The sequence below is a fragment of the Taeniopygia guttata genome, chromosome 15 (genome assembly GCF_048771995.1).
Source record: "Taeniopygia guttata chromosome 15, bTaeGut7.mat, whole genome shotgun sequence".
Classification (NCBI taxonomy): domain Eukaryota; kingdom Metazoa; phylum Chordata; class Aves; order Passeriformes; family Estrildidae; genus Taeniopygia; species Taeniopygia guttata.
In genome coordinates, this window is record NC_133040.1 from 470,270 (window position 1) to 483,128 (window position 12,859).

General features: G+C 47.5%; 1 long non-coding RNA gene across 1 annotated transcript; it reads right to left on the minus strand.

Annotated features, from left to right (window-relative positions):
- Positions 1-305: 305 nt before the first annotated feature.
- LOC140685167 (uncharacterized) lies at positions 306-738 on the minus strand. The gene is made up of 2 exons (XR_012058452.1): positions 567-738; positions 306-444 (listed from the first exon to the last, which is right to left on the minus strand). It is a non-coding gene; the product is annotated as an uncharacterized lncRNA (long non-coding RNA).
- Between the last annotated feature and the right edge of the window lie 12,121 nt (positions 739-12,859).

Sequence of the window (12,859 nt, forward strand, 5' to 3'; positions counted from 1 at the left end):
GATAGACTGATTCTTTAGCTAGCTCCAGTAATGACAGAAAGACTCATCAGGTGCTTGATGTTGAAGACTGCTCTGCCCCAGGATAAGCTTATCCTGGAGGAGGCTCCTACCTCAAAGGCAGGACCTGCTTGGAGGCAAAAGTTACAAAATCACAGAATGTCCTGAGTTGAAAGGGTCCCACCAGCAACACCCAGCCCAGCTCCTGGCCCTGCACAGACCCACCAGCAATCCCACCCTGGGCATCCCTGGTAGTGCTGTGATGCTGTTGAAGCAGGACGGTATGAAATGACTCTACTTCAGAAGGCTGAGAGTAGAACTCTGATTTATTTCAAATACATCTCTCTTTTATAGAGAGTATCATCTTGACCCATTCTATTGCTCTTAGAGTAGAAACATCTCACCCCCATTGGTGTGCAGTGAATGACGAACAGTGGCAGAACTTGTCTATAAACAATGTGAACAACAAGAGAGATAAAGAATTATTTACATTCTTTCCCAACTGTTTCCCAGGCTTCTGCCTGGTTAGAAACCTTCATTTTCTCTCTGACTGAACTGAGAATACTCACAGTGCTGGCCAAAGGCTCCTGGAGCTCTGGCAGTCTCGGGGCCGTGCCCATTCCCTGGGCAGCCTGGGCAGTGCCAGCACCTCTGGGGGAAGAACCTTTCCTGATCTCCAGCCTGAGCTGCCCTGTGTCGCTATAGGACATGAGAAAGCACAACGTGAGTCACTTGCTACTTTGCAAGGTAAAAGAGAAAGTTTATTTTCTGACTCCAACTTTTATACTTTTCTAAAGGTGACAGTGGATTGGAGAGTGAATGGGCCACCTCTCCAAAGACATTGGACAAACCACTAGTATATCAAGTCTCTCCACCCCCATGAAGGAATGCAAAACAAGACGTTATTTACAGAAACTGTGTGGGAAAGTTTCCCAATAGAATGTAAACTCAGAAGGTTTTAGAAAAACTCAAGAATCAGGGCGACAGCCCTGGCCCAGCTCCAGCCATTCCCTTGGTCCTGTCCATGTCCCAGAGAGCAGAGACTGGAGCTGCCCTTCCTCTTCCCCTCACAAGGAAGTTTCAGCCTCTGTTGGGGTCTGACCTCAGTCTTCTCCAGCTCAGCTGCTCTTCATGTGGTTCCCCTCAAGGTCCTCGGCCATTCTCATGTCCCTGCTTTGGACACTGTCTAATGGCTTCATGTCTTTCTTCTATTGCAGAGCAGAGCAGGACAGTTACTCTCATGAGATCTTGTTTTTCCTCCCAAAACCATGTGCTCTGGTTTGGGCTGCAGTACAGCTGATTTTCTTCCCAGTGGCTGGAATGGGACTGTGTTTTGGGTTTGTGCTGAACACAGGGTTGATCATACAGAGATGTTTTTGTTATTGCTGAGCTTACCCAGAGCTGAGGTATTTTCTGCTTTTTCTACGCCACACTGGGGAGGGGCAGGTAGCAGGGAAGGCTTGAACAGGGCTACACCTATGGGAGGCTGGGAAGGGACACAGCTGGGGCAGGTGACCCCAACTGGCCACAGGGATATTTCAGACCATGTGGCACCCTGCTCAGTATTAGAGTATGAGGAAAAATCAGGAAGGTGGGGACATGCAGAGCATTTCTCTTTCTAAGTAATCATTGCATGTGATGAAATCCTGCTTTCCCAGAAGTGTCTGAGCACCTGCCTGCCTGTGGGAAGCAGGGAATTAATTCCTTGTCTTGCTTTGTGTTTCTTGTGTGGCTTTTGCTTTCCCTATTAAAATGTCTTCAGTTCAAGCCTTGAGTTTTCTAACTTTTACCCTTCCGATTTTCCTCCCCGTGTTACTGATGGCTGCCTGGGGCTTGGTGGCTGGCTGGGGTTAAACCTTGACACAATGGTCAGGAATTACATCTCTGGGAAGAGAAGGTGACTGGGAAGGGATGAACCCCCATTGCAGTCTCAGAAGAGCCTCCTGGAGCTGAACCAGTGGGTCAAAGCCAATGAATCTGAGCCAGAGCTCAGGGCATGGGACAAACACAGCCCTGCTGAACTGCTTCTTTCTGGGCAGATCCAGCTTCAGGCCTCCTGAAGGATCAGTAGCTTTGAGATTTTTTTCCTATGTGTTCCAGGAGAGGCTGTAAGAGCTGTGATGGAGACAAAGAGAGCCCTTACATCCTGTTGGTCACCCACCTGCCCCTCCTGCTGTGGGACATGGCGCTGCATCCAGGCTGCCTCTTTCCACGTGTCCAGCACAGGGAAATCCAAACTTTTGGCCAGAGCAAATCTTTACATGATTTGTAAAGTAGAGCAAAATTAAAGATAAAACAATCTGCCTCTGAGAAATTTATGAGCAACACATTGTACCAAAGGAAATCAAACCAAGGAAAGAACTGGGGAGGGAAAGGATTGCTGATCCCCTCAGGGCTGGATCTCAGGGAGCTTGAGCAGCCAGCAGGGGAGGCTTGAACAGGGCTTCACCCTGGCCCTGCAGGCTGGGGGTGTTAGCAAAGAAGGGGTGAGTCAGCAGCTCCTGTTCCCTCAGCAAGAATCATCCTGGCTTTTAATAGTTCCCCATTAGCTCAGGGAGAAGGAGCAGCTGACCATGAAACAGCAGCAAGGACATCTGAGGTGGACTAAAAATGTAACGTGTGAATGATATGCTTTTAAATAGAGTACACAAAGGGAAAGAGACAACTTGAGATAAATCCAGAGCTGAAAATCCACTTTGAGGGAGTGAGTGAATGTGAGGTGAAGACCAAATTATCATGTTGTTCTCAAGTGAGAGGCAAAGGTTGAGCTGTCAGACCTAGAGCCATTCCTGGGAAAGGAGTGAAAAATTTCCAAATAAAAGACACTTTGAGTGGGAAAGGCTCATGATTCTCTGTACCCACCAGGGTTTCAGCTGTGGGAATGTTCTGGGCTCTCAGCTGTTCACCTGTATCAAACCCCAATGTGTTACAAGAAAAATCACAAATCCTTTCCAAAGTAGATGTCACATTTAGTACTTCACCCCTCTCAGGATGTCAGCTGCCACATCAGTGGAATGAGCCTAGCCTGAGATAATTTCTTTCTCAGAAATCCACACCTGGCATTTTTATTACCTTACCTCTTTGGTGGCAACAACCTAATTGCTTAATACTGTTTTCTGAAAAACCTCCCTGCTCTGGGTTCAAGCTATAATTTGGAGATGACTGTAATTTCCACCCCCTCTTCCTTCTTCTGAAAAAAAGATATTATACACCTGCCTCAGCCCCTTCTCACTCTCCCATGTTCCTCTGGTTCCCTCAAAGTGATGCAAACAGTTCAGAAGCAACTTCAGTTGAATCCATGAGTACTCTGGGGGAGTCTGCAGGTGCTGGGAGCTGAGTACCTTGTTCTGGTTCAGCCATCTCTAACTCATACCTTCTCACACCTGGCCTGCCTCATCTCTTTGTAGAACGTTGCCTTACACAGCTTGTTGCAATTATTTCTTTATTCTGAGCATGGAAGGATGTGCTCAATGCTTCAGCCTCATCTGTGTCATCTGTTATTTACTGGCACGGTCCCACCGGGCCAGGCTTCCCTTTGTCATCTCCAGCTTTGAAGGTATTTCTGGAGCTTTTTTTCCTGTGCCCTTTCTGCTCCTCGCCAGCCTGGCATGTGCTGGGAGTGCTGTTTCTGTTCCAGAGTGATTGTGCTGCCACTCTCCACTCTCCCACTCACGTGTCCTCACTCCCATTCACTTCATTCTTTACAAGCACTGAAGAGCTTGTGAAGCAGATGTAATGGTTTTTATTCTTCATCCTTTCCTCTGCATCAGAACCGTTTGCTCTTAAAGGAAGATGTTTTGCACTGCAAACAAGGGACAGAGATCTAGGGAGATGCCATGGCTGTAGGACACCCCCGAGGTGTCCCTGGGTGCTGGAGGGTCAGGGGCCTCTGTTTGAACCTTCCAGTGAGGGAGTGTGAGGGAGCAGGCAAAATCCGAACTGCACCATGGGCTTCTCTGATCTGCACTCCCTTCCGCGCCTTTTGTTTTGATAATTTCACCTCTTGTCAGTAGCTGTGTGGGAATGGATTTCCTGCCAGGGTAATTAACTCCTGGCACTGTTCTTTTTCCACACTGTTTTTTGGCTGTGTTTCAGCCTGGTACAGACACTGGTGGTAGGTGCTGTTAAGGTGAGGCTGGCAGGACACGATGGCTCTGGTGGCAGTGGAGCAGCACTGAGGGTCCTGTGGCCTCGTGCCTGAGTCAGTCGCACAGAGAGCAGGGGTCCGCAGGCTCACAGGAAACCCAGGCTGATCTCACCTGAACGGGGGATGAGCAGAGCAGCAGCTCCTTGGATTGCAGTTCAGGGTATTTGTATAGCAAATTTTATTTATCTATTATGTGCTTGATTGGGTTCCTCAGTCCAGACAAAACTTCTTTGGAAAGCACCAGGGTTGGCACCCCTGAAGTGATATTGAAAACATACTGAGAGGTGTGTGTGAAGGTCAGCAAAGATTGTGAGATCCAAGAGAGGGGCTGGAGGCATGCCAGCTTCAAAGAAACATGGATAGCGAGGAACCATTAGAAATTTAGTTTCGTGCCAAAACAAAGCTTAATAGAAGAATAGGAGAGAGCTCCAGGAGAGCTAGGGAACTGCTGGGTACCTGCTGTGCTGGTGTCACCAACATCTGGTAAAAGTTGAGGTGTCTGAGCTGAGCTGCCAAGGTCAGATGCAGAGCCAGAGGTACAAGACCTTTAAAACAGGAACATAAACACATTTCTACCTTAAAAAGAGACTTCCTGGAGTCTTCAGCTGGTCTCTCCTGACTTGGACTCAGGTCAGGCTTGGCATAGGAATACTGAAATAATTCAGCTGCTTTGTGTCCTTGGACAGAAGAAGTTATTTTTCCTGGGCCAAGTTTGAATCCAAAATCTGCTTGTCCAGGAATCATTAACAGCTGGCATATTTTCAGCTGCTCTGCCAAAGAAGAGATGCAGGAAATAGGTGTTGGTTTTCAGGGGCTGAAGATACAATGCAAGGTTGCTTTTTGCTTGCCTGCATAAGCCCAATGTGGAGGTCAGTGGGTTAATTTCTGACTTGCTGCAATTTAAATGTTGATAATCCAGCCCTCAGTGAACAGATTCAAATTTTGTTCTCATCTTTAGAACCATCCAGCTCCTGATTTGAGACTCTGGTGATGTTTTTGGCACACTCCTGCCTGGCTACTTTATAAAAACAGAAGAGGTGTTTATAGAACAGCATCATTCATTCCTTTGGAGGCAGCTTCTGTGTCCTGAGTTGTCCTAAATAACTCCTTTTGAAGGCATCAGACTGACTCAGGACATAGATTTGGTTCTTCAAAGACGAACTCCTGTTCTAGAGCTGGAATCTGGTGCACTGTGAGAGGTGGTGGGGGGGAGGCACCTCTGGAGGGCTCTGGTCCAACATCTGCTGTGGCAGGACTGTCACCAGCCCTAGGACAAGTCAGATGTACCTTTCAACAGGCAAATATGGAACAGCTCCAAGGATGCAGAACTCCCACCTCTCTGTGACCTGTTCCCAGGCTGCACCACCATCCAAGGGCACATTTTGAATCCTTGTATGGAATTTGAACTTCTTGAGCTGTAACACGTGAGTGTTGCCCTGTTTCCTCACTGCCCCTTGTTGTGCTGGCTGTTCTGGCTGGCAAGTTTGGCTCGTGATCTTCAGGACTCCCAGAAGCTGCAGGTTCCTCTTACATCTCCATGGATCCACCTTTTCCCCTGGTTAGACAAGCCTGGCTCCTTCAACCCTCTCCATAAGACTTGTGCCTCTGACCACCATGGCACCTACAGCTGGACCTTCTCAGGTTTTTCCAAACTCCTTTAGGACCAAGGATCTGAGTTCTGAGGGGAGGGTGAAATCACAGAATGTCAGCACCTTTAAGGTTGGAAAAGTACTCTGAGATCACCGATTCCAGTCATTCCCCAGCACTGCCAAAACCACCACTAACTCATGTCCCCCAGTGCCACATCCACTTGTTTTTTGAACACTTCCAAAGTAGCTTCTCTCAGTCTTCTGGCCATGCTCCTCCTAAAGTGTACCAGATGGGGGTTAAAATGAACAGGGCTTATGCCTTTATGGGGCTCGACACGGAGCTCGCCCCCACTGTTGTAGCTTTTTCCAGGTAGCTGAAGGGGGAGAAGGCATGCAGAGTCTGTCACTGAAGTCTTCATGGTACACTGGTGGGTGAAAAGGTGTCCAGTCTGTAACTGAAGTCCCAATCAACAACTGTCCCCTCTCCTTTCCTCATGGCACACTGGTAGCCAAAAGATGAGGGGATGAGCAGAACCCATTGCTGAAGTCCCAGCAGGAGCTGTCCCCTCTCCTTCACTCCTGGTAACACCAGGAAGACCTGCCTCTTTGTTCCTGCTTCCCACCACCCAGTCCAGTCTAGTCTTCAGGTTATGGTGACAAGTCAAACGTCGATCAGGGATGTGGTTCCCTTTTCCTCAGCCAGAGCACCTGTTCCAGCCCCCTCGACTGTGTTTAATTCTCCATTTAGGGGTGTCTTTATCCCCAAAACCCACTCCCACGATTCCACAGATTCCTCTATTTGCATCCCAGTCCTAGAATGGCAGTGGGGGGGAGGGTGTAGGTAATTCCCAGGTGGCTGCTGAGATGTGCTGCTGCTGTGTTCTGGCCTGGCTGCTGAGATCCTGGCCTCCCCCCACAAAGCAGCCACCCAAGAAATCCTCTACCATAAACAGCTCGGCATCTCCAAGCCTTAGTGAGATGTTAAGTCTTTCAGTGCACAAATAAGACCTTACAAACCTTCAATCCCCCTCCTTGGTGAGAGAAAAGGAGAAAGTAAGAACGCATAAAAGAACAACATAAAAACAGCAAGGTCATTAAAAAAAGAGTCAAGTCCCAGATGGGAGGGATGAAGAGATGCCTCAAGATTAAGGCTAAAATCCTCTTAAAAAGCTATAGAGAGGAATGTAATTAATATAGCAAACTCTTTTTCCTTATGAAAGTATAAAGAGATGAAGAGTTCAAATTGTAGGTATGAGCAAAAGCCTCCATTCTAAAGTAGGCAGATGTTGAAGTAGCTGTGATCCCATGAGAAGTTTTAACAAAGAGAGAAAAGAGTAATAAAGACTCTCTGCCCCAAAGAAAGAAAAAGACCTCTGTTCTCAGCAATGAAGATAATCTCAGAGATAGATGAAGAGAGCCTTTGCTCTTGAACAGCTCATCTTTAAAATAGTGCCCCATAAATTAACATAGCCCATAAACACAGCTGTAAAAAAAGCTGTGAAAAATGGGAAGGATTCATGATCAAAGATTTTCCAGGCAACTACTATTCGTGGAAATTAAAGGCCACAAAAGAACCATTTTCTTATAGAAAAGTCTCCATAAATTAACAAAAAGACCCCTCTCCCTAAGTAAACTAAAGAAAGACTATTCTAAAAGTGATAAAGTGGCTAAATCATTTCTGTATGTTGTGAGAAAGAAAAGGTTGTAGAGGGGAAAAGTGTTCTAAAGGCTATATTCTAATTGTTACTATTCTTTCTTTCAGTTACTGTTAATAAAGCTTTCTTTATACCCTTTTAAAATTTTGAGTGTACTTTGCCTTCCTCCTAATCCTGTCTCTCAGCAATAAATAAATAAATATATTCTAGTAAGTGCACTAGCATTTAGCCAGTGCTAAACCCACCACGTTAATTAGTACATTAACTGAAAAATCTCAAATTAGCAAACCTAAACCACTAGACAGGTTTATATTTTTTGCAATTAGAACTCACTGTTATCTTAATATTCAAGCTTGTGTCTGTTGTAACCCCTGAATCCTCTCCAACACTGGCTTGATTTTGATGGAAAATGAATGGATTGGTTGGACCTGATATGAAATATTAAGTCTCCATTCAAGGTGACATTTCATAAATTACATTCCAGCCAAATCAAGGAGCACTGAAATGTTTTGGGTTTTTTTCAGTAAAGGTGTTTACTCGTATCAGGAAACACAACTGGGATTGGCATTCTTGGAGTAAAAGCCGGGAGACCGAGGAGCACAGTGAAGCTATGATTTTGGCTCCAGAAGTGCACAAAAGCCTGGAAGCTGTGTTTGCTGGGTGTGCGGTACAGGTGCTTTCACCTGGGCCCAGTGTCTGCAAAGCCCAAATGTGGCTCCATATGGCCCCTAGCAGGACACACACTTGTAGGAAATTTGGTTATAGATTCAGGCCTAGCTAATGAATGAAAACAGGGAACATGTCCCAGTGCTCTCTGGTGTGCTTCTGTTCAGCTCTCCAGCATTTCTTGGGCTCTTGGCTGTTGTGGGCTGGTGTTGGCCTGGCAGGCTGTGAGCCTGGGTCTCGTGGTGCCACAGGCACTCACACTGACCCCAACATCCATTTGGCTCATTATTGCTCTTTGCTATTCCCACCAGACTGGTATTTTCTTTTCTGAAAAAACAAAACTTCATAGTCTTGTCATTAAATCCATTTTTGATATTAAATAAATAAATTTTAAAAGGATGAAATAACAGCACACACACTTGTCCTTCCCATCACCCTGCAGTCCAGCTCTGAGAAATGCTCTGGATGCATCTGTCTGCTGAGGGCTTCCCCTGAGTGCTCTTCTGCCTCACCTTTTCTCCTGCAGTGTCTCCCAGGCTGCCTGAATGTGAAGATGAATTTGGCTGTGGTTTTTGTGGCAACAGCTTTTGTACAGTTCTGTTCTCCCAGCTGTCCCTTCAAATTCTGTTTTACTTCCCATGGTCAGAGGACCCTGTGTGCCTCTGCAGCTCAGCCAGGGGGTCAGCTTGGATCTGTTCTCTCCCACACACTGCCAGCCCCTTCCCTGCCCTGGCCCAGAGTGCGGGCAGGATGTGCTGGTTATGGGGCTGTTGGCCCCATGATTGTGCTGCTTGTGGTGCTCTCCTGATTTGAAGTCCTTTGTCACAAATGTTCTCCTGCCCTCTGATTATGAGTTCAGTGTGGGCACAATGTGGGCAGTCACAGAGCTTTTAGAAGGGTTTTGTGAAGACTGAGCACTGAAGAGTCCTGAACACTCTTTGGTCTGATAGCTAATTAATCTGCAGCAAAAACTGTGTCATACTTCAGTTGGCCTGGGCTGGTTCTAGGGTCACCCCAAAGGGTCCTACGTGTGTGTGCCTTCCAAACTGAAGAGTCCTTTGCTCTCAGAAGCACCTTCACCTTTTACCTGACAAACTCAGTGTGCTCAGCTGCTCTAGTTTTAGTTTCCCAGCATTTCAAAATTGACCTGAGCTTTCCTATGGAGACTTGCAATTTTTTAAATCAATCTTTTGAAAGCGTGGGGTGTGGACCTGAGTCCTTTTGCCTCAGCAGGGCTGGCTGCACAGCCTGCATGATGCTTGTGCCAGTGGTAATCAGGCCAAGCTGCTGGGCAGTCCCTGCTCCCCACAACTGGGAGATCTCTGGATCATCCCTGGCACACCTGGCATAATGCAAAACAGGGATCCTTGGGCAGCTTCCAATGCTGGCAGCTCTTCTAGAAGCTGGCCTGCAATCAGAGTGCAGCTGCCTGGAAAACCTGGAGCCCCCAGCACACATCCCACAGGCAGTGGGTTGCAGCCTTTGCTCAGTCTCACAGGGCACTGGGACCCCTCACATTCACAAACTACAAAAAACTACCACCCAAAAACTGCAAGCAAAGATAATGCAAGCAGAGTCTCATTAGTAATAGTGTTATCACAGCACCCACAGGTGTCTTCAACACACCTGTTCACCCTGATACCTGTCCTTAAAGCCAATGTCCTTGGAAGGGGAAGCCATTTCAAGAGTACCAGCCCACTTCTTGTAAAGAGCCCTGAGCTAAGAAAAGTGGGTGGAGGGACATGGAGGACATCTCAGGCACCCAGAAGTTCAACAACCAAATGAGCAAAGTGACCAGATTAACTAAGTGCATCTGCTTGGCACAGAGCCCTGATGACTGTTGTTCCTGATGGAGACAGGAATGCAGCACACCCACCCTAAGGGTCATGCAGCGACAGCCAGTGCTTGTTGATAGCCCCCTTATGCAGGGGCTTTGATTTTCCTGCTCTTACAAAGGTGACTGGATAAAGATCTTAACTCTGCCCAGACCACTGGCCAGTGGTATGGGTGGGGATTGGTGGGGGTCCCCTTGTCAGAGCTGGAATCCAGCCTGTACCTAACACACCCGGGACTTGTTTACTTCAATTCCCTGAGAACTCAGTCCGTCAAGTTGGTGTCTGTTATGCCAAATTATTTGTGCATCTATACACCAGCTATAGTTGTCACAGACTATTAACAATTGCTTTAAGCGAAGCTATGAATGAGGCCTGGGACAGGAGCCGAGTACATGAGCCAGCAATGGGTTTGATTATCCTGACTCAAACACTGAGTTTATGTCTCACACTCCTGGGCAGCTGGGTTATCCTGAGATCCAGCTCTGCCTCCTGAACAGAGATTGCAGATTTCTCCCACCTACAGCAGCCTGCATCAGGCAACTTTGCTATGCAATTCTTCCAACAAGAACTGTTGTGTCCATGTCTTTGTTCTCCATCTGTCCTCACCTTTCAGCCAGGACATCATCAAACACTGTCAGGGTAGAGCCACCTTAACATATCTGAGCGTGTCACTTGAGTCACCTGCGAGTGTCACCTGCAGTCCCAGCGCTCTTTGATAGGAAACTCCCAGTTCCCAATGCTATCAGTGCGTGAGGGCTGGAGGAACCTGCTCCTGGGGAAACACAATCCATATTGGATCATCCATTCCAATGTGGTTTGCACGGGGCCTTGCTGTCCCAGCTGAAGTGGTGCTGAGTGTCGTAGCTGCTCCTGGGGCTGGCAGATCCTGTGTGAGGGGTGAGAGTGTGCCTGAGGGGGGCCTTGTCTCTCCTAAACCCCTTCAGCTGGGCAGGTATTGCTGGGGGGGTAGACTTGGATTAACCACTTTCAAACTCAGCTCTCTGTCCTGAGATCTGGGGGTGGTGGTGGTGGAAATGCCCATTGAAGGAAACCCAAAAGGTACTACAGACACCTTCATGTGACTGACACAGGGACAGTACAGAGAGAGTCAGGGAGGCTGTAGAACAAGGTGGTCCTTGTTTCTCTGGTTTCTCAGATCTGGGATTTTAGCTTTGTTCCATCGGGCCTTCTGGCTTTTTCCTTTCCTGGTGACCTTGACCAAAGGTCAGAAGCTTTTGATTAGGGGAATACTTTGTTAAAGCAGAACTTGTAGCTCTCTCCAAGCTCTGCTCAGGCAATGAGATAGTTTACATAAGGGTAGAAGAGAAGAGCAGACATCAGCACTGTCCTAGTTTAAGGCAAATTTTGGGAGAAAACCTCTGGAAGGAGCCCCAAGAAAACAAACCCCCACAGCCCCTCCCACACCCCACCTGGTTCCAGAAGAATTTCCTCAGAGAGAAGTGGAAAAAAACCTGTTTAACAAACAAAACCTTCCCCAGCACAAAAAAAAACCCCAAAAACAAAACAAACCAAAACAAACAAAACAAAAACAACACCAGATGACAACAAAAGTCTTTCACCACTCTGAAGAGATGACAAATCCAGAAAATCTCTCTTGGGAATGATCGCCCGGGTCTGGGCGCTAGGGATTGCTCTGGGCACTGGGGATGGCTGCTGCAGATCACAAAATGCAGGATCTCGGTGTTCCTTGGTGCTTCCCAGGTCCCAGTCCAGAGCAGGTTGGAGGGTATTCAGGAAAAGGAAGGGAAAATAAACAGTCCAGGGACAAAATTGGACTGCTTAGCTAAACTAACTAACAAGCAAAGGCAAAAGCAGAAGCAGGAGCAAGAGCAAGCAAGCAAAGCAAGCAAGCCAAGCAAGCAAAGCAAAGCCAGCCAGCCAGCGCTAGCCTCTCCTAGACAACAGACCATGGTGGGAGGTGAGCCAGATGATAACAAGACTAAACAAACCTTCACTTTAAGTCAGCTCTGAAAGCACAGAACATAATATCAAACATAAACAGAACACACAAGTGGGGATACAAGCACCGTAAGGTCACCCTAGGACAAGCACCATTTGCTGTCATTACTGCCTGGGGTTGTGCTGTCAGCAGCACAGCCCCCTCCCCATGTGCTGCGTGTCACATCAGGGCTGGGATGGCAGCTGCCCCTCCAGTGATGTGCTGGAACTCTCCAGGCCCAGCTGAGAGAACTTCTCCAGTCCAGGTGAGTCGTGGCTGTGAGGGTGAGGATGGTACCTGCCCCCTTGACATCAGGGGATGAGGAGATCTTTGATTAAGGAGCTGCAGTTATCTCTAATCCAGGTCACCCTGGGCCATCACAGCAGCCAATGCAGTGAAAATACAAGGTACATACTGAGGGTGAGGGCTGAGAGGTGATGGGAGAGGCTGTAGGCCACCACCCAAGTGTAGAAAGGGCTGAGTAAACACATCAGGTTGAATCCCAACTCTGTTCAGGCTGTCCTTTACCAAAACCAGGGAGCAGAGTATGGAAATAATCCCTAAACACACACACACCTTCCACACCAGGGACTGTGACAAGGCAGAGGGCAGAGGTGGGGTGTCCTCTCTCTGGCATCTTCCACCTGGGCATAACTGAGGATGAAAGATGTCAGATTTGACTTATCTCAACATTAGACTCTTCCTCTTAGTGTCTGCAATGTCTGGCAGGGCATGTTCCACTTGATATTAGAAGTCTCTTATAGAATGAGAAACACATTTCTTTCTCTCTACCCACTACACAGGAAGGCTGTGGCTCAGTTCTACATGCTTACATTCAGTAGATGAATTCACCAAGTCTGAGCAAAAAAGGATAGATAAACTATTTGCATAGCTGAGTAAGTATAAAAGCAAGTGAACAGCTTTGATTCACTGCAGGACATTGCTGAGACCTGGGACAAGGACAAGGATGTTCTCTGACAGGATTTCAAGTCCCATCCACTTTGTATCCA